Source organism: Canis lupus, chromosome 14 (genome assembly GCF_011100685.1).
Source record: "Canis lupus familiaris isolate Mischka breed German Shepherd chromosome 14, alternate assembly UU_Cfam_GSD_1.0, whole genome shotgun sequence".
NCBI lineage: Eukaryota > Metazoa > Chordata > Mammalia > Carnivora > Canidae > Canis > Canis lupus.
This window is the reverse complement of record NC_049235.1, coordinates 16,008,937-16,030,452: the sequence shown is the minus strand read 5'-3', so window position 1 is coordinate 16,030,452 and position 21,516 is coordinate 16,008,937.

The window sequence follows — 21,516 nt, the reverse complement described above, 5'->3', positions numbered from 1 at the left end:
ACCACCGTATAGGGACCAGTCCACTTAGGCTGTAAAGTTTTTGGGTGTAGTTCTTTTAGCAGGACACTATCCCCTGGAGCCAGGGCTTGGGGAGTATCTGGTGTGGATTCTCCTGGAGTAGGGGTGACTGAATCCACATGGGCCCACAGGAGGGCTCTTAGAAGAGTTAGGTGGGATCCCTGGGTGGCACAGCGGTTTGGCACCTGCCTTTGGCCCAGGGCGCGATCCTGGAGACCCGGGATCGAATCCCACATCAGGCTCCCGGTGCATGGAGCCTGCTTCTCCCTCTGCCTGTGTCTCTGCCTCTCTCTCTCTCTGTGTGACTATCATAAGTCAATAAAAATTAAAAAAAAAAAAAAGAAGAGTTAGGTAAGGTAAGTAAGATAGGAGAGGAGGAGGTGATGGAAGATTTTGAGTTAGCAGGAAGGGCCGCCAGTAGAGAAGCTCAAAGGGACTTAGACCGATGGCCCTCTAGGGGTAGCTCTGAGCCTTGTTAAAGCCAGTGGGAGAAGGGTTGGCCAGGACAGGTGGGTTTCAAGGGTAAGTTTGGTGAGATGTTCCTTCAGAAGGCCGTTGGCCTGAAGACTGGGGGTGATATGGGATATGGAGTTTCCGGGTAATATTTAGGCTCTCGGAGACTTGCTGGGTGATGCTGGAGATGAAAGCCAGGCTGTTGTCAGATTGTGGGTCTGCAAGAGGCCAAATCTCAGGATGGTGTGTTCGATGAGTATGGTGACCACCACATCTGCCATCTCCTGAGCTGTGGGGGAAAGCCTCTATCCACCCTGTAAAGGTGTCCACTAAGATTAAGAGGTAGCAAAAGGATTTATGGCGTGATGTGTGGGTAAAATCAAGCTGCCAGTCCTTGTTAAGTTGGTGGCCATGGAGCTGGTGACTGGTTCCGGCCTGCGAATTCCGCCTTGAGCATTTACAGTGGAGCAGGTTTTGCAAGACTGATGCACCTCTCTGATAACCTTTTGGAGATGTGGATAGTGGAAAAGGGGTTCTAGGAACTGGTGTAAGGCCTTGGGACCAATGTGTAGGGATTGATGTTTGTCTGAAATGATCATGGGAGCTAAATGGTTTGGAAGAGTGAGTTTCTTTTGAATGAAGATCCAGCCTTTTCCTCCTGCTATTCCTCCCATCATTTTTAGTGTCTGAGTTTCCTCATCTGTGTAAGAGAGGGAATATGGTGTGTTGTGAAAGAGGAGGGGAGCTGGTGAGGAGCCTAAGGCAGTGGCTTAGGCAGTGGAGTCTGTTTTATTGTTGTCCGGGTCACTGGGTCCTTGGAGGATTGGTGTCCATGATAGTGGACAATGGCTACTTCAGTGGGAAAGCTGAGGGCCTCTAGTTGTTTTGAAATGAGGGGCTCATTGATTATGGGGGTTCCCTTGGTTGTAAGAAACCCTCGCTCTTGCCAGAGGACAGAATGTGTATGTGTGATGAGGGAGGCATATTTGGAGTTAGTGTTATGGTAACTCATTGCCCTTTGGACAGGTGAAGAGCCCTGGTGAGAGCTATAAGTTCTGCCTTCTGGGAGCTTGTCCTGAGGGGAAGGGAACTGCCTCTAGGATGGCATCTAGAGTAACAAAAGCGTATGCCACATGTCTTTGGCCATCTGGGGTGATGAGAGAACTACCATTCATAAAGAGTATTCGGTTAGGGTTAGAGAGGGGTTGATCAGTAAGTTCTGGATGTGGAGGAGTCAGCTCTTCCAGGAGTTGAGGGCAGGAATGGAAGGGTTCTGGATTAGTAGAGGGGGTAGATAGGAGGGCAGCAGGATTTAGATGAGGAGAAGTTGATAGATAGATGTCAGGATTTTCGACGAAGAGGAGGTGAGTAGAAACAGTGGGTGAGGGAGAAAGACGAATGGTGGCTTTCAGTTCATGTAGGATATCCCGGCTGAGGAGGGGAGCTGGGCAGGAAGGAATTATAAGGAAGGAATGTGAGAAGAACCCATCCGGGCTGCAAGAGAGGAGTGGAGTAGTCCATGGAATAGAGGAGGTGCCATCAATTCCACTGGAGAGGGGAAACTGACCCCTGAGTAGGAAGGCAAAACAGAGTAGGTCGCTCCTGTGTCCAACAGGAAAGAGATGGACTTACCCGCTACCTGGAGTGGGACCCTGGGCTCAACCTGGGTTAGGGGGGTGTCCAAATTTGGGACCCATCAGTCATTATCCGAGTAGTTGGAAGGCTGGATTTACCAGCTCAGGGTTTCCTCCATTCCTCCATGTGGAGGTGCCGAGGATCCTCCAAGGCCAGGGCAGTCGGATTTCCAGTGGCCCATCATTTGACATTGAGGGCATGGCCACGTTGGCTCCTTGGGATTGGGACATTGGCGGGCCCAGTGTCCTTGGTTCCACATTTGAAGGAAGCCCAAGGCGAGGTGCGGTTGATTCCTCTTTCTGTGGGCTCCCGAAGCCTGACGGCTGCAGGGCTGCCACCAAGGCTGGGGCTTGGAGTTGGACCTTCTGCTGGAGTCTAGCCTGCCTCTTAAGTTCAGCGGCTTCCTCTCGCGTGTTAAAGACTTTAAATGCCATTTTCACCAGGTTGGGAATGGGAGTTTGAGGACCCTCCTCAGACTTCTTTCCTTTTTTATGGATATTGGGGGAGGACCGAGAGATAAAATGGGTAGCTAAGACAGTAGCCCCAGCTGGGGAGACAGGGTCCAGGCGAGTGTACTGGGTTAAAGCCTCAGTGAGCCTATTAAGGAAAACTGCAGGGTTTTCATCTGGGTTCTGAATGATTTCTTGGAGTTTATCATAGTTGATGGCCTTGTTAGAGGCCGCCAGTGTGCCAGTGATGAGACAATGGCCATGTGGTTGCGGCGCCCTGGCCATCTTGACCATCCTGATAATCCCATCCCTGATCCATGGCAGGAACTGCCTGAGCACCGACTGGGACAGTGGCATCAGTTAAATGGACCTGGTTGGCATGCTCTCGGGCGGCAGCCTGAATACTTTCCCTCTCCTCTGGTGTAAGGGTTGTGGTCTGGACAACATGCAAATCATGCCAAGTCAAGTCATATGCCTGAGCCAAATATTGGGATTCCTTGGCATAGTTTCCTGGGTGAGCAGAGTAAGAGCCCATCCGTTTTTCAATTTGGGAAAGGTCCAGGAGCGAGAAAGGAGCATGGACCCAAACAACCCCTTCAGCTCCCGCCACCTCTTGTAGGGGGCAGGCCAGGTCAGGGGAGGAGGAGACCTTGTGGGATCTTGTGCGGTGGAGATCAGAGGGGAGGTAGGAGGTGAAGGTCGGGGATCAGAAACGGGTAAAGAGGTGTGTGGTTGGGAGGCAGGAGGAGAAGGAGAGGGGGCAGGGGCTTCTGGATAAGGAGGGGGGAGGGCTGGTGTCCCCTTAGTAGGTGGACGGGCCAAGGGCTCAGGAGACTCTGAGGGAGGGGAAGGGGGAAAGGATTCAGGGGCTTTTGGAACTGAGGGAATAGGTGGAAGGGAGGGAGGGAGTGGTGCCCAGGCCAAAAGACCTGAGTGGTAGAGCATTGGGAGCAGGGGGAGGGGAGAGAGCGGAGGTCCCAGAAAGCCTGCACGTTCGGGACCTCGGTCCACTTGCCCTGGTGTCTAGAGAGATTGTCCAGGTCTGTGAGGATTTGGTAAGATGGAGTTTTCTGAGATCCTGTGAGAACCTCCGAGTTTCGAAATTGGCCACTAGATAACCCAATGGAGTTTTAGGGTCAAATTTGGATTGGGCAGTTCCCATGATTCCTGCCGGGTAAGGAGACTGAAAACAGGTGTCCCCGTTTGCAGCTCAGGGTCACGGACAGGAACAGAGATCACCGTGAGGATGAGGTGGTCTCCTGATCCCCAGGGACCGGCAGAGAGCCACCCGGTGGCTCAGTGGAGTTGCCCTGGCGTGACTGTGGCTTCAGGCAGGACCACTCAGATGGAGGCACTGAATTGGGGAACTTACCCGGCATTTCCAGGCGCTGGGTTCAGTTAAGGTCCTGGTGGTGAGAGGAGAGAGAGGCTCCCCACCAGTGCGGGGGTGGGGGGGGCTTGATCTCCCCCTGGGTTTTGGAACCAAATGTCAGGTTTAATCAAAAGTATCCCCAGGGGGCCATTTAGCCTAGTGGTGAGAAGAGAGAGGCTCCTCACCAGCGTGGGGCCTGATCTCCTCCGGGGTTTCAGCACCAAATATCAGGTTTAATCCGATTGGTAGTGAAATGAAATAGAGAGGCCAGGCAAGGGTTGGTCAAAACAGGCTTTTAATGGGATGCACTCTTGGGCAAGGTTCCATGGCCCGTAGGGGAGGGAGAGAGCAGGGGAGTCTCCAGCCGGGGAAGTTGTGCGCAGGGGAGGGCAAGTGGGCTTTTTAAGGGAGGAGGGGTAAGGGGTTGTGTGTCTGTATGGGGTGATAGGTATTAGGCATATTACTGGTGAAATGGGCCTGGGGCAATAACTGCCTAAGCCCTTATATGGGGTCTGGGTAAAGTACGGTTCAGGCTTCCTGCATAGGTCCAGTGTCCCCCTGATGAGGTGTCCCTGGATGGTCTGCTGTTGCTGGGAAAGCTCTGAGGTGGGGGCAACACGGTGGAGGGGCCACGGCCAATTTGTTAGTGCCTCCTGATCCCGCCAGCCCAACAAACAGTAGATTCAGTAGATTAATGAGAAAAAAGGCATGAGAACCAAATAGACACTGTACAAAAATCTTAATTTTGCCATTACATTAGATTGGTGGTTTGGCTGTGTATAGGATTTGAGGTGGATATTATTTTCTTTCAGAAATTTGAAAGCACTGCTCCATTGTTTTCTAGCTTCCAGTGTTACCTGGAGAAGTTAAAAGTCATCTGTATCTTTGTTTCGTATGTGAACTGATTTTTCTCTGATCTTATTACTCTCATGATTCTGAAGCTTCATAATCATATGCCTTCTTGTGGGCCCGTTTTCATTCCACTGTCCTAAGACTTTGTTGGATGTTTGCAATCAGGGAGTTGACCAGAAGGATTTCATGCTCTACTCAGCTTGACTAAGCTTTAGTTAGACTTCTTTCTCCAGGCTTCTCACTTCCCTTTTCTTAGATAATTTAGTTTAAAAAGCTTGCAATTATAAATTCTTTTGAAGTTCCTTTGAGATGTAAATTTTTTAAAAGCCTCTTGCCAGTTTTATGTCCCATGATTATCTTTCTCAAGGACCTTGGGAACCATCCCTTTGAGATGTAATCACCAGGGAGGATAGGGATCCCAACTTTCCCTTCTCTGTGGGATGGTAGAAGCCTCACTTTGGTAGGCAGCTTGCTCCAGATTATAAAACTACCTTCTGTCGTAAAGATACAAGAACATTTGGAGTACCTGGGTGGCTCTGTTGATTAAGCATCTGACTTTTGATTTTTAGCTCAGGTCATGATCTTGGGGTCATGTGACTAAGCCCCACATCAGGTTCCGTGCTCAGTAGGGAGTCTGTTTAAAATTCTCTCTCACCTTCTCCCTCTCCCTATGCCCCTCGCTCTGCTCTCACTCTCTCTCAAATGAATCAATAAATCTTAAAAAAAAAAATACAAGAAAATTTACTTTTCCTTTGAGTAAGGCCAATTAGCAAACACAGGTACCCTACAGTCCTCTCATCTCGGGTCTTAAAGCCTCTCTCATAGTTTGTTTCAGTGGAGTTGGAGCTAGATTTAGTTCTGATTTCTCTTACCTGTTGCAATAGCCTGGAATAAAGTTTTCTTTGCCTGTTCAACTTTGCGTGGTACAATTTTTGCTTTGATAGACCTTACATCTTTTTGTTCTGGAAGTTTTTCTCAAGTTTTTGTTGATGGTCCCCTCCTCACTGTCCTTATTCTTTCATGCTTCTATAGGACCCAGGTTCTTTGTTGTTTGTTTGGTCTTGTGGCTCTGCCATTCCTGAGGGCCTTGGAATCCTCTGAATCTCTGAATCTAGCCAGCAGATAAGAAAAGAGAGAGAGAGAGGATCATCTTGGGAGGCTTTAATGGGTCAGGTCTAGAACCAGTATACATCATTACATTTATATCCTATTAGCCAGACTCAGTCACACCTAAATGTAAGCGAGTTAGGAAAATGTAGTTTAGCATGTGTCCGTGAGGAGAAGGGCTTTGTGGCTATAAAGAGACTTCTATGATCATTTGCTCTGCTGGTCACTAGGATCTGTCTCATATTCCTCCTACACATAGAACATATCACCCCCAAGGCAGACAGTCCATCTGGTCACTGGATCCAGGTCCAAGTTTGGGATTTCTGATCGATATGCCATCCCCCTATGAGGGCTGGATGTGGCTACTTGTGAGGCACTGACCAATACGCAAAATAGAAAAGTTAACTGCTCTTCCTACCACTGTAGTGATGATGGAGCAGGGATGGGATAAACACAAAGAAAACTCTACTCAGAAAAGAAGAGAGGGATCCCTGGGTGGCGCAGCGGTTTGGCGCCTGCCTTTGGCCCAGGGCGCGATCCTGGAGACCTGGGATCGAATCCCACATTGGGCTCCCGGTGCATGGAGCCTGCTTCTCCCTCTGCCTGTGTCTCTGTGCCTCTCTCTCTCTCTGTGACTATCATAAATAAATAAAAATTTAAAAAAAAATTTAAAAAAAAAGAAAAGAAGAGAAAGAAAGGAAAAGCAAAGCAAAGCAAAGAAACGAAAAAGATGGGAGACATACAATAATCTCTGGTCCATAGATTCTGAAATTCTGTTAGCAAGCATTATAAAGGTATCCTAGCCTGAGGATGAAGAAATTACCTGTGTGTCTCTGATCCTGCTTTGGGAGATATATTTCCTAGATACCATTCCTCGTGGCCCCTGGCTCTCCTTCTGGGAGGTTCTTTCTCAACTCCATTACCTTTTATGCTCACAGCAGACAGAGACTTTGATGAGTGTGTCTTCTCTGGGAGTGTGTGTAGCTCTCATTGTCCCTTCCTTCTGGAAGTTTGTATTAAGACTTTTCCAAATCAGATTTCTTTAAACCAGCCTCATGATTTCTTTGACAATTCTACCAAAAATTTGATAGTTTTTAATCTATTACTTTCAGTAAGTTCCAAATACTGATTACTGCTCACATAGAGTTTCCCTAGACATGACTCTCGAGGTTTCCCTGCTTATTTCTTCTCTCTCATATGACTCAACTTAGAGTGACTACTTTGAGTTGTGGCTTCATTGGCAGGTGTCCCTTATTTTGGTATCTGCTGCAAAGCTGAATTCCCTTTCTTAGCTGAAAAGTCTCTTTGGATTTTGTTGCTTAAGGTGTTTTAAAACTTATCTCTTAATATTTGGTGAAAGAAGAGACAATTTTTCTAACCCTGTAAGGCATTCTGAATTTGGACTCTTTCTATTCTTTTTTGTTATTGTTTGAAAACCAGACACATTCTTACCTGAGCTCATCTTTTACATGTAATACCTTGCTGACAGCAGGCAATAGTAGCCAATATATATCATCACCCTAAAAGTTTCCAACCACTTCCCCTGGAGCCCCATACTCATAGGCAGTGGCCTGTCTTTAAAGTTATCATGAACAGTGAGTTTATCAAATGTTTTGCCTGGCATTACAAGAGTCTTTGGCCTTCCAGACCCTCATGTTTATTTGAACTTCATGTCAACCCCACATATTTTAGTTTTTTTGTTGTTTTCTTATAAAAGCTCCCCTCTTCAGGGTGATAGGTTCTGTGGAAGTAGGGATAAAGAATATTGGCTGTTAGACAAATTCCCAAATCATAGTGGCCTAATACAGTAAAAGTTCATACTTGCCTTACCCAAAATCTAATATAATGTTCAGTAGGTAGCTTTCTATATGGTTATTTAGGGAGCCAGATGATTCATTTATTTAGGCCAAAATTTAGCCACCTGACACACTATATGGATACATCTTTGAGCTTGTAGATAATAGTCACTTGAGAAAAACCTGACCTTTCCCTGCATCACTCTTTCATTCAGCAAGTGTCTTCATGCTTAAAAGCAAAAGGACATCCTTCTCCCTGTCTTCTCTCCCCTACCCTTGAGGAGATGAGTGAGGAAAACTGGCCCATCAACAGAGAAATTGCAATACCATGTGGTGAGGACAATAAAAGTGATGGGAATAAAGCACTGGGAAGCAGAGGTTTTGAGCACTAATTCACCCAAATGGCACTGTTCTCTGAGAACTCTTTTATTTATTTTAAATGCAGGAAGTCTGAAGCAGCTTATTGCCTTTCAAAACAGATATAGTTTAATTCAGGCTTCCGTTTGCGTAAATCCAAGGGACATCATTCATAATTATCCAGGTGAATAGCGTCCCCTGGTGTTGTGTGACAGAATGATGCTGTTAGGAGGATATAGTACAGTTCACAGTGAGCTGTTTTTGTAACTTCAAAACCAGTTCCACCTACTTTGTTAGAAAGTTATACCCATTTTGGGAAGTTAATGAAGATCCTCTTGAACTTAAACTTTTATGGATTTCTTTTCACCCTCCAGGTTTATTGATATATAATTGACACATAACATTGTGTAAATTTAAGGTGTACAACACGTTGATTTGATTGACTGATATATAACACAATGATTACCACTGGGGTTCTAGGTAACACCTTCAATCATGTTATATAATTACCATTTCTTTTTTTGTGGTGAGAATATTTCAGATCTACTCTTTCAGCAACTTTCCAGAGTATAATACAGTATTATTAATTATAATCCCCATGCTATATATCAGATCCCTTGAACTTAAGAGAAGCAGCCTCCATGCCGGGAGCCAATGTGGGACGCGATCCTGGGACTCCAGGATCGCGCCCCAGGCCAAAGGCAGGCAACAAACTGCTGAGCCACCCAGGGATCCCCGAACTTATTAATCTTTAAACTGGAAGTTTGTACTCTTTGATCAATGTCTCCTCATTTCCCAATTTTCCAGCATGGCAACCACCCCCTAGTCTCTGTAGTTATGAATCTGGCTTTTTTAGATTAAACTTGTAAGTGACATCATACCATATTTGTCTTTTGCTGGTCTTATTTATTTTACTTCAGGGAGCCAAGTTATTTCAATTTTATGGCCTTGAAATTTATGCTGGATCCATTACATCTTGTTGGCCAAAAGGGAAAAAATTGTAAGGTAAGCTTTTGATGAGAGGCACTCATCACTCCCACTCACATTCTTTTTTTTTTTTTTAAGATTTTATTTATTTCTTCATGAGAGATACACAGAGAGAGGCAGAGACATAGAGGGAGAAGCAGGCTCCATGCAGGAAGCCCAATGTGGGACTCGATCCTGGGACTCCAGGATCAGGCCCTGAGCCTCCAGATACTCAACCACTGAGCCACCCAGGCATCCCTCCCACTCACATTCTAATGAAATTCAGTCACATGGTTGCATCTCATTGGAAGTGAGACTGGCAAATGTTGTTATGCTGTGTTCCTGGAAGAAAAGGAAAACTGATTTTGGTGAACATGCAGCAGCAACTGCCACATCTTTTGTTTTCCCTTTTTAGAGAATAAATCTCCAGGCCTCTGCTAGGGGTGGGGAGTGGAGGGCAGAGGGCAGAGGGAAGGCAATCTTCTGCCTTTTGTGATTGGAGGTGAGATCTGCTTCTTCCCCACCCCTCTAGCTCTGTGGCGATATAATAGATATCTAACATCATGTAAGTTTGAGGTATACAAGGTGATGGTTGGATATACACATATATTGTTAAATGGTAAGCACAGTAAAGTTAGTTAACATATACAACACTTTACCTAGATACCTATTTTTTTGTGATGAGAACTTTTAAGATGTAATTTCTTAGCAGCTCACAAAAAATACAATATTGTTAGGTGTAGTCATCATGCTGTATATTATATCCCAGAACATATTATTGGGGAAGGTCATTGAGAAGAACTGACCACCAGTTGACCCATGAGCAAATGGAGGCTCTTTACCCCTCCCCTATCTTTGGAATGTGGGTTCCACTTGCTTTCCCTGCTCCTAGAGGCTGCTCCAAGGGCATAGCCTTGAGATAGTGATGTGGTGTTGACACCATCTGGCTGGTGCTGGCCGTTATATGTGACTGAACCCAGTTAAGGTCTTTATATAAATGTTTAAGATTTGGTGAACAGGTGTGGATATCTACTTGTCTTGCTGCTCCCAAGATAAGCCTTGCATGTAAGTTCCCTTTGCTTACTGAAACTGCCATCTATCAACCTGGAGGGGCCTGCCTCTTTCTTTGGTGTCTCCCTATTCTCTACATAGAAGGGCTAGTTTCAGATTACACCTGAGAAGCTCCTGAGGAGCTTATGATCCAAAATGTATTCATCTTATAAGTGAAAGTTTCTACCCTGTAAACACCTTCATCCATTTTCCCCACCTCTCCCTGTCCGTGAGAATCTATTCTTTCTGTGAATTCAGTTTTCTTAGATTCCACATATAAATGAGATCATGCAGCATTTGTTTTTCTCTGTCTTATTTCACTTTGCATAATCTCCTCAAGGTCCATACATGTTGTTATAAGTGGCAAGATTTTTTTTTTATGACTTGTGTGTATTTGTGTGTGTGTATTATCACATTTTCTTTATCCATTCATCCATCGATGGGCACTTAGGTTGCTTCCATGTCTTGGCTACTGTCAATAATGGTGCAGTACATATGGGAGTGCAGATGTTTCCTTGAGATAGTGATTTCATTTCCTTCAGATATATACCCAGAAGTAGAATTGTTGGATCATAGGGCAGGCTAGGCTTTGTGATCAGTTAGAATTGGAGGTTATGTTCTGCAGCTGGATAGAGCTGAAAATTTGCTTCCTTGACTGCCTGAGGCCAGAGAACAGATTCCATGGCAGGTATAGCCCATTGGCTGGGGATCCAAATTGGACAAAATTGCCAACCAAACTCTCAGGCCAGACTGGGCCACTGGCTTGGCTTCACAGATGGGCAGAGCTGCTATCTGAAACCTCTGTTCAGGCATAGCTTTGAGAAAGAATGTGGTCCTCCAGGATCTGAGCACTAGTTTCTATGAATTCCACCTGCCTTCTCTATCTGATCCCTAGTGGTCTAGCCCTGCAGATTCTCTCAGTGATCCTCCTGATGAAAGACCAGATTGGGCCTCCTGAGAAGTGTCCTGCAATACTAGGGCAGCTGGATGTCCACTTTGGACTCTGTTTTCCTCTATGGAGAAACCATAGGCCCAAGTGGGCCCTCTCCTCATGGTGCTGTGCTGGTCTGGGAGAGGGGCAACGAGGTCAAAGTGAAACTGCTCCTTTTTTTTATTCTAATATGGTCCTTCTTGATCCTGTCACTCAGGGGGGTGCCTCAGCTTCACCCTCAGGTTCTGGGATTTTCATAATGATGTCTTGCCTGTGGACAGTTGTTAGGTGGTCTTGTGAGGGGGACTGAAGTCAGAAATGACGCCTCAGTGATGTCACCCCTCTTGTTTCTTAAATAGACTTGTACTCAATCCACTTTAGTCTTCCATTCAACCCTTCTTTCAGAGATACGTGTTGTCATCAATTCTGATCCTTTGGGGATTTTACAGTATAAGTTGGTTGTTCTTGGCTTTCCTCACTACTGACAGGAATTCATTTCTCAGGTCTAAAACCTGATTGACAAACCATTAGTTGCTTTCTAGCTTCCAAAATTTTGTTGCTGTTATGCACTCTTTTATTCTCCCTGTCATTGTAGGTTTGAGTTTTACAATAAATTTCCTGTGAATGCATTTTAGTAACACTTTTGGAAGGGTCAGGAGTAGACCCATTTGTTTAATCCACCATCTTTTCCCCCATCAGCACTTTCTTTTTATAATTTTCTTGTATATCACTTTCTATCTTTAAAGAGAATGGTTTGAATGCATTTTGATATATTAATAGCATAGCTATATATCCAATAAAAAGAATGTTAGTTCCTTTCCATGTAGCTTGGAGTGATTTCCAATGTATTATGTTAAAGAAAAACCTGAACTGGATAGCAGTTAAAATAGTAAAACCAGATTTTATTCAGGAACTATTGTAATATGGGAAAAAGGCCTCCATATGGAACTGTAGTCAATTCTTTTTTAAAAAAATTTTTAAAATTAATTTATTTGACAGAGAGAAAGAGAGAACAAGCAGTGGGAATGGCAGGCAGAGGCAGAGGGAGAAGCAGTCCTGGGATCGATGTGGGGCTAGATCAGGAACCTGGGATCATGAGAGCCAAAGGCAGATGCTTAACCGACTAAGCCACCCAGGTGACCCTGAACTCAATTCCTAATACAGCATGAACAAGTGGGAATTTATAGCCATGGAGCAGGGTGGGGGCCAAGTGGACGAAAATTTCTAAGAGGAAACATTGGGAGTAAGGGGAGATTCTGACTATATCAACTTGATAGGATTCTGGCTGAAGGCAGGCGAAGGTGATCAGATATCCTGGTGTGGGTTTGCCATAAACTAACTTAGGATTCTTGCTAAAACTGGGCTATGTAATAGGACAGACTCTGAAGCTTAAGGGTAAAGGGTAAAAGAGGGCTTAGGGGATCCTAACTAAAGTTTGGTCAAGGAAAGAATCTTCGTCAACTGTTGAATGCCTACATAAAGACGTGTGTATGTGTGTGTGTAAAACATACGATTATGTAGCTACAGGAAAGTATTTTAACATTGGCTACCAGGCTAGAGGAAGAAGACATGTGTTTGGGAGGAGAAATAGTCAACTACTTAAAGAGAGGAGTCCAAAAAACAGCATCATAATTCCATTTCTTTAAAATTTACGGTGTATGTGGCTATGTGTCTAATGATGAAAGACTGCTAATGATGAAAGACTGCTTAATGATGTTAATTGTGATGTGGAGGATAAAAGATGGCCAAGAATTTGTTGATGCCTCTCCTGTCAAGATGTGGACATCCATGAACTCTCCCCTAGATCTGGACAGACTCAATGACTGCTTTGACTGGCAGAACAGAGCAGAAGTGAAGCTCCACCACTTTCCAGGATTAGGTTCAAAGAAAGTGGCAGGTTCTACTTTCTTCTCTTGGTACGCTTTCCCTTGGAACCTTGAGCCACCATGAGAGAAGTGTGACAACCCTGAGGCCCTGGAAGATGAGGTGTCCTATGGAGAGAGAGGTCAAGGTGCCAGACATGTGAGTGAAGAAGCCACCTTGGAAGTGAAAATATATCTAAAGACATGATTGAAAGAAGATGTAAAATATTAATTGTATTATCTCTCAATATGGGGATTTCAGATGATTGACTTTCTCATGATTTCAAGAGAGGTAGTATAGTGTAATAATTGAAAATATTTATCCTGGAGCCATATTACTTGAGTTCAAATATGATGTCTGTCACTAACTTTAATCTGGGACAAGTTAACTAACCTTGTGTGCCTCAATTTTCTCATCTGTCAAATGCGAATAATAATAGTCCCTGCCTTATGAGATTGCTATGAGGATTGAATCCATGCAAAGAACTTAGAATAGTGCCTAATAAATGTGAATTGCTATTACCATTAGCAATAAGTGTGTTGTTCAAATTATTTCCCTGAGCCTTTGGAGAAATGACACCAAGGATGGTAATATGGATATACACTTCCCTTCATTCTTAATAAATTCATGGCTAATGAACCTAATATATAGGCTTCAGGAAGTAGGGATAAAATCTCGTGTGTAAGGAATTTTGAGGCTTTATTTTATTACTTAAGTATAAAGTGCAAAATTGGCATCTAAAAGAGAGTAAAATAGGGATCCCTCGGTGGCGCAGCGGTTTAGCGCCTGCCTTTGGCCCAGAGCGCGATCCTGGAGACCCGGGATCGAATCCCACGTCAGGCTCCCAGTGCATGGAGCCTGCTTCTCCCTCTGCCTGTGTCTCTGCCTCTCCTGCCTGTGTCTCTGCCTCTCTCTCTCTGTGTGACTATCATAAATAAATAAAAATAAAAAAAAATAAAAGAGAGTAAAATACAGCTAAATCTTAGTGTATTTGTTAAGTACTCAGACTAAAGCAAGAGGCCACAATCTTAGGAGCTGCAAGAGGGAAATTAGAGCTGGACTGGAGAATTTGTTGAGGACTAGGAGTGTGACCAACAATGAAAAGGAATTAAAAAAAAAGTCTTCAGGAAGTTAGGGGAGCTCTCCAGTTCTCAGAATTTATGACTTATGGAAAGCTATTGAGTTTAAGAAGCTCTTTGGTTAGATTCCATCTCACCAAAGTTTTAATTCTAGTTTATTGGGGAATATTTTTCTTATGAAATGGAAGTTAAGACAATACAGGAAATAAATGAGAATTATAGGATTCCCTCCATGACTCGATTTAAAGTAAAGCATTATCTGTAGATTCATTTCCCTAAAGCTGTGCCAATGTAAGTAAACTAAGTGGAGAAGAAATTCTCCTGATGATACAGGCCAATAAAACCCACTCTTAATGTATTTTGGATTTGAATAATGCACGCTGACTTTTTACATTTATTTGAATGCATTTGTTAGCTGCACTATAATCTTCACTCTGGCTGGATGGAAATGCCCAAATTATGTGGTAATAAGATGCATATGACCTAGTTCTCAGAAATCATTAAACTGCAGATGGATCTTTTTCTATGACATTTTAATGTCAGAGGGTAAAATATGTTGTTTTATCTTCTTGTCTTAAGGAGTGTAGTCTAGTAAATGTGGGTCTAGATGGAGGATGAATGGAATGTTGGAAGCAAACTCAATTTTCTCTTTACTCAACTAGCTTCAAATAATCCGTTGCAATTCTGGGTCATCAAATGGGACATATATTTGAATGTCTACTCTATGTTAAGCAGTCTGGATAATTTAATGGAATATTTAAGGATTTGGGAGGAATTTAAACCTAGTTTTGGTAATATATGCAATTATGATACAAGGCAATATGATATAAGAGCTATGTTATTTAATGCATATATGTATGATTTAATTCTGAAAAGAGAATTTCAGGAGTCAAATCAAGTCTGTAACTAAGTTAAAACTTCACAGGGTTGAGAGATTCTAGATAATGAGATTAATTTTATCCAGAAGGATTAGATAAAGTGTTAGCATGACTGGGATTTTGGTGAGTAGAATGGGAACCCACATAAACAAAAATGCCCAATTATCTAACATGATCAGTCAATGGCACAGAATCTGGGCTACAATATGTGAAGATGGATAATGGGGGTCTGAGTGTGATAACTCTCTGGGAACTCAGATATTTAAAGTGTTGGCCCTAGGTTTTCAGATATATGCAATAGCTAGCTTAGATCAATCTTCAGATGGTCTTATTTTGGAAGCTAGTTCAACATAGTGTTTAGAGATTTTCCAGGAATAAAAGATTCCTGTAATTAAAGAAGCTTGGGAAATCCTAGGCTGAAACAATCTAGACAATTTCTTTATTGCAGCACTTTTTGGACACTTTGCTATGCTAGTATAAAGAGTTAATCTCCCAGTGTGAGAGGAGTTTTCCAATTTAAAAATGAAGTTTTTTGTGTACATTTTTAAAGAAATTGATTCTAAAAATATTGATGAAAATAAGTATTCTCTACTGTCAGAATTATGTTATCTTAGTTCTCACATTACCATCCTTCTGACAATGGATCACATTTATTCTTATATTCTTGATATTTAAAAATTGTTCTTTCTAAATGGGGAAGGATATCTTTATGTTTTTTCTTTTTTAATTTTATTCTAGAATGCAGCTTCTGAATGGTGAGGAGAAAATGGGATACTTGTCTGCTAGCCAGATCAACTAGATCACTCTACAGGTCAAAGGGTGATATGTTTCAACCAAATACTCTAAAACTATTTTTTAGTTGCTGTTAGGCTTGCTATATGCCATGCACTGGAAATTTAGCATTGTTCTCATTGTTATTCAACTTGTGTAAGAGGTAGAATTAGAATTAGAACCCAGGAATCTCTGATTTCAAAAATGATTACATTGTATTGTCTGTTGCTATGTAAATTAGAACTGCTTGGTAAAATCACAAAAGGAAGGCTACCATTCTTTTTTTAATTAAAATTTTTTTCATTGAAGTGTACTTGATATATAATATATTAATTTCAGGTGTATAACATAGTGAATCAACATTTATGTACATTATGAAGTGATCACCACAATAAATCTAGCTACTATCACCATATAAAATAGTTACAATAGTATTAATTATATTCCTTATGCTATACATTGCACCCTATGTCTTATTTACTTTATAACTGGAAGTTTGTACCTTTTAATCCTCTTCCCCTATCTTATCATTCCTCTCCCTGCCTCCTCACCACATTGTTCCCTGTATTTAGAGGTCTGCTTCTGCTTTGTTCATTTATTTTGTTTCTTAGATTCCATATATAAATGAAATCTTATAGTATTTGTCTTTTTTATCTGACATTTCATTTAGCATAAAGCCCTTTAGGTCCATCCACGTTGTTGCAACTAGCAAGGTCTCATTCTCCTTTCAGCTGAGTAGTATTCCATTATTTATATATATATATACCATATATTCTTCATCGATTCATTTATTGATAGACATTTGGGTTGCTTTCATGGTTTGGCTATTGTAAATGATGCTGCAGTCAACATGGGGGTTGCACATATATTTCTGAATTAATGTTTTTGCTTTCTTTAGATAAATATCCAGAAGTAGAATTGATGGATCACATGGTTTTATTTGGATCATATGGATCATAATTTTTTGAGAAACTTCCATAGTGGTTTCCAAAGAGGATGCACCACTTTGCATCCCTACCAATGGTATATGAAATTTCTCTTTTCTCCACATCCTTGCCAACACTTATTTCTTGTCTTTTTGAAAGTAGTCATTCTGACAGGTGTGAGGTAATATCTCATTGTGATTTTGATTTGCATTTCCCTGAAGATTAGTGATCTTGAGTGTCTTTTCATGAGTCTGTTGGTCATCTCTATGTCTTCTTTGGAGATATGTCTATTCAGGTCTTCTGCACATTTTTTTTTTAAAGATTTTATTTACTTATTCATGAGAGACACAGAGAGAGAGAGGCAGAGACACAGACAGAGGGAGAAGCAGGCTCCACGCAGGGAGCCCGACGTGGGACTCGATCCGGGGTCTCCAGGATCACGCCCTGAGCTGAAGACAGGCGCTAAACCACTGAGCCACCCAGGGATCCCCTCTCTGCACATTTTTTAATTGGATGGAAGACTACCATTCCTTAGGTTTATACATAAAGCATTGGATGCTGGAATGGAAAGAGACCCATTCAGTACTTTAAAATCATTTGTTTAGTAGAGGCAGAAATTAACCTACAGACAACAAACAAACAAATGGCAAATACAGAGACAAGACAAAGTAGTGGAAAACATAGCTTTTAAATATGTAGATTATATCTTCTGAGATTCAATAATAATGGCATTATTTTGCATATGAATGACAGAGATATAAACACATAGAATTTCAATTATTTGGATTAAACAAAGTCATTTTTAGATTAATATACCAGCAAAAAAAATAGTGTGGGAGAGTAAATCGTTTATTGACTGTGGCTAATTTAGAGACTATTTGGTAGAGAACATTATGAAATTTAGAAGGCATTTTTCAGAAGTGAATATTGTAGAATTTAATTAAGTATAAAATAGCAAAATTAAAAATAGAAATGAGTAACATTCATTTGTGAAAGGAAGAGAACACACGAAATATGAACTAATGGAACAACAAAGAGAAATCTTTAACCATAGAGCTGGGAGACATTAAGTCCTCTTTGACGCAAGTTCTGTGGAGACCAGTGACTACTAAGTGCACACTCCTCAGGTTGGACCAGGATGGAAGGGAGGTGTGAATAAGGAGGCAGCTTATGTGCAGAATTGGTTTTTAAAAATGTAAAAATGCTTGGGGTGGACATTTGTTAAAACCTATTCCACTAAAACAGTATACTTTTTAATAAGTACACAAGGAACCGAAATGTCAAAAGATGAATCAATCTTTTAAGATCTTTTGGAGCTGTACTTAGTTTCACCCCTACTGTGGCTCTTTCACTTGGAAACTACTCACAACAAAAGACCAAGTCTCTCATTTTTGTGGTCATAGGGGATAAGAGAGATGCTATTTGAATTATAAAAGTCCTTTTTTAAAATGCTTACTTTATAATAAAATGGCACTTTAATCTGGAGAACAATTCTTTTTCACATTTGCTACCTAATACACTGCATGCTTTCAATTGATCATCATGATGACTTTAATTATTAAACATGAAATAAATTCCCCTCTTCTCCATTAGGCTATTTAACTTTAATTTTCATGATGTAATGGAGTAGGAAAGGTCAAGGGCTCCCCTCTTGTAGGAAATTTCATTCATCTTCTAGGCAAGAATGGCTTTAACAAAAGATCAAGTTACATAGGTGCTCAAGGAAATAGGTTCTAGAGGGCTGCAAAGGACTGAAGGCCCTTTGAAAAGGCTTTTTAAGAACTATTTTCCAGTTGGACTCTATTTTATTTCCCTTATCCCTCTCCCTACAAATACTAAGTATCTGGCCCATGAGGGGACACATTTTGCTTTTTTGCTGCTGGCTCTAGAGGGGACAGAACTCTACATTCTTTTTTTTTTTTAGAACTCTACCATTCAATCTTGAAGATGCTTGTTTTAATAAACCTGATTCCTGCAGAATCAGAAATTCTGAAGATGCTATGCATATGTGGAGAAAGGTAATCCAAGAGTGGGTCCTACCTCAGGGTCACATGTATCACTAAAATGGTAAGATTTTTAAAAAATGAGAACATTCAATAAAATGGAAAGAGTTGTTGTTTAAGAACTTCAGAGAGTCACACGGAGCATACATAATTCTCAGACCTCAGTGTGCAGGGTTTATTAAAACAGATTATTGATCTCTGATCCCAGAATTTCTGATTCTGTAGAAGTCAGGTGGTGAAGAGACTGCATTTCTAACAGGTTTCTGTTGGTCTGGAAACTACACAGCCATTTTAGAGTTCTAATAGGTGATCCATGCCTCATTTTTGTGTCTCAAATGACTTTTAGATGAGCTTAAATATGGACGATTGCATCTGTGGGGTAGCAAATAGGTCGCAGAAGTGCCAGAGTCATAGGCCTGTTGCCTCTGACTGCCATCAGTCTCAACTGTTTGATCCCTGTGTACTATATGAATAGTAGTACTTTCTAAATGTGCCAAGACACAGAAAATTTGGAGGTGTACTGGATTCTATAGAACTTTAAGATTTCCAGGGATTTAATTCTATTGGGAAAAAAACTCAGCAGGCATAACTTGTCTCTAGAGTAGAACATTTTAAATGAGGGAAGGGATCCCTGAATCATTCCCCAAACAGACAATCTTTGCAAGAAGAACAGAAAGAAAGGAGAACATTTGTTGAGTGAATTTCTTGTGCTAGACTCATGCCAGGTGCTCCGTATGTTATTGTGTTTAATTCTCACTACAACTTAATAAGTTAGCTATTCTTTTGTTCTTTTGCTTCATCTAACTGGGATTTAGAGGACATAAATAATTTGCTCATAGGCACAAAGTTGGTGAGTGAACCAGGTAAGCCCAGGTGTCTCTGACTTGAAGTTCCAAGCTCTATCACATGGCCTTAGGGGGGGAAGCAAATTGAGGGACCCTTTCTTTCCTTCTTTTTTTTTTTTTTTTAAATATTTTATTTATTTATTCATGAGAAACACACAGAGAGAGGCAGAGACATAGACAAAGGGAGAAGAAGCAGGCTCCCTGTGGGGAGCCAACTCGGGACTCAATCCCAGGACCCTGGGGTCATAACCTGAGTGGAAGTCAGATGCTCAACCACTGAACCAGCCAGGTGCCCTGGGGGACCTTTTCTTTACACCATCTGAAATTGGATCAGCTTCAGAAAACATTAAGGTTGAGGTTATATCTAAATTCCCAATGAAAAGGCTTACCCAATTTAAATACTTTAGGTTCGCACAGGATTATCTAGTTAGAAGTTTTAAGCATGTGATTACCATGACTCTTCTTGTATGTTTGTATGTGTGTTTCCCTTCTGATGTTTATTTGCAGCTGACACCTGTAGTGTGTTATAATTTCTGGCTGTGTTATGTAGGCACAGGAAGATGATGAGTTCAACAGTTAGAGGATAGCAAGTTGGAGGACCCATGGTTATTGGGTAGTTTTCTTGGGTCCTTCTCCATCACACTTTGTGAAGACTCAGTCTAGAGGTCCTGTGAGTCCAGAAGCCATCTCCCACTGCCACTGCAGACAGCTTCCTCTGGGTTTCCAATTCTCCCACTTTTTCATTTTTGCCTACCTTGTTTGTGCACCTCCTAATTTTGAACTTACAGTACTCTTTACACTTAATTTGCATTGCTATTTTGAGCTCCAACTTATCACTTGTAATATTAAAAGAGGTCATTTACTTCTTTTATTGTGTTCCCCTCACATTTTTTCTTGTTTGAAATGTGCCCATTCACAATGGGGTGCCTAAAGGTTTTAACTGGATGCTTTATTAATTACTTTAGTTGATTTTCTTCAATTATTTTAATTAGTGCTCTGTTGTATTATTTTTTGTCTCTTGAGTCCTCAAATTAAAAGTTCACCTTTTGATATATTGGACACACTTTAAATTGCTTGAGTGAATGAAGGCTTCTATCTGGTAAAGGTACAGCAATTAAAAACTTGTGAGACCTTGAAAGGTTGCGATTAGGTAGCAAGGGAAAGACTAACATCCAGAGAAATTAAGAGATTGGCTGGCAGCACTGCTAGAGGCAATAGGTTTTGAATCAGCCAGATCTGCATTTGATTCCTGCATTTTAATTTACCAGTTCCATGATCCTGGGCAACTTAACATTTTGAACATGTTTCTTCATCTAAAAAATGGGTATGGTAATAATGTACAGTCACTGGAAAGGTAACTAAAGAATTGGCATCAGTATAGTATTGGTACTATTTATTAAAAGCCTAATAAATAGTAGCTATTATTATGATTGCTAATACATAATCCTATTCAGTTAAAAAATATTTCTCTCCTACTGTCCCTAATTTCATAAATACTAGGTACATGGTAATAAAGTATAATTTTCAAAAAAAGTCAGGATTCTCATACAAATATAAGATGAATATCTATCAAAGATTTAAATTAACTCTTTAGTTAATGAGGGAACCAGTAAAGTGTTAAAACTAATTCAAAGAGAATTTGATTGACAGAGATTTATATCCTCTATCAGATGAAATTTATTTGCATCTCTATGAAAAGGAATAATCTAAAATTGCTACTGGGGAGGGGATGGGGAAGGGGCAAGATGGTGGAGGAGTAGGGTCCTCGACTCACCTGGTCCCACCAGTGTACCTAGATAACTCTCAAAACATTCTGAACAGGTACAAATTTGACTTGAGATGTAAAGAGAGAGCAGCTGGAATGCTACAGAGAGAAAAGTTTTCACTTATAACAAGGTAAAAAAAAATAAAAAAGAATAAAGTGGGGGAGGGGAACCACGAGGAGCTGGGCTAAGGCCTGGGGTGAAAGCCTCGGGAGCAGGAAAGCCCAGCCCTGGAGAAGTGGAAACTTTAAAAATCTGCACCAGAGTTTTCCCTGACAGAAAAGTGCTTAGCAGGGAAATCGGGCAGAATCACAGGAGCGGCAGTGAAGCCTCAGAATTCCCGGAGTCACTATAAGAGGAGGGGCACCCGTTGGAAAGCTCACGGCAAACCGCAGTCTGATA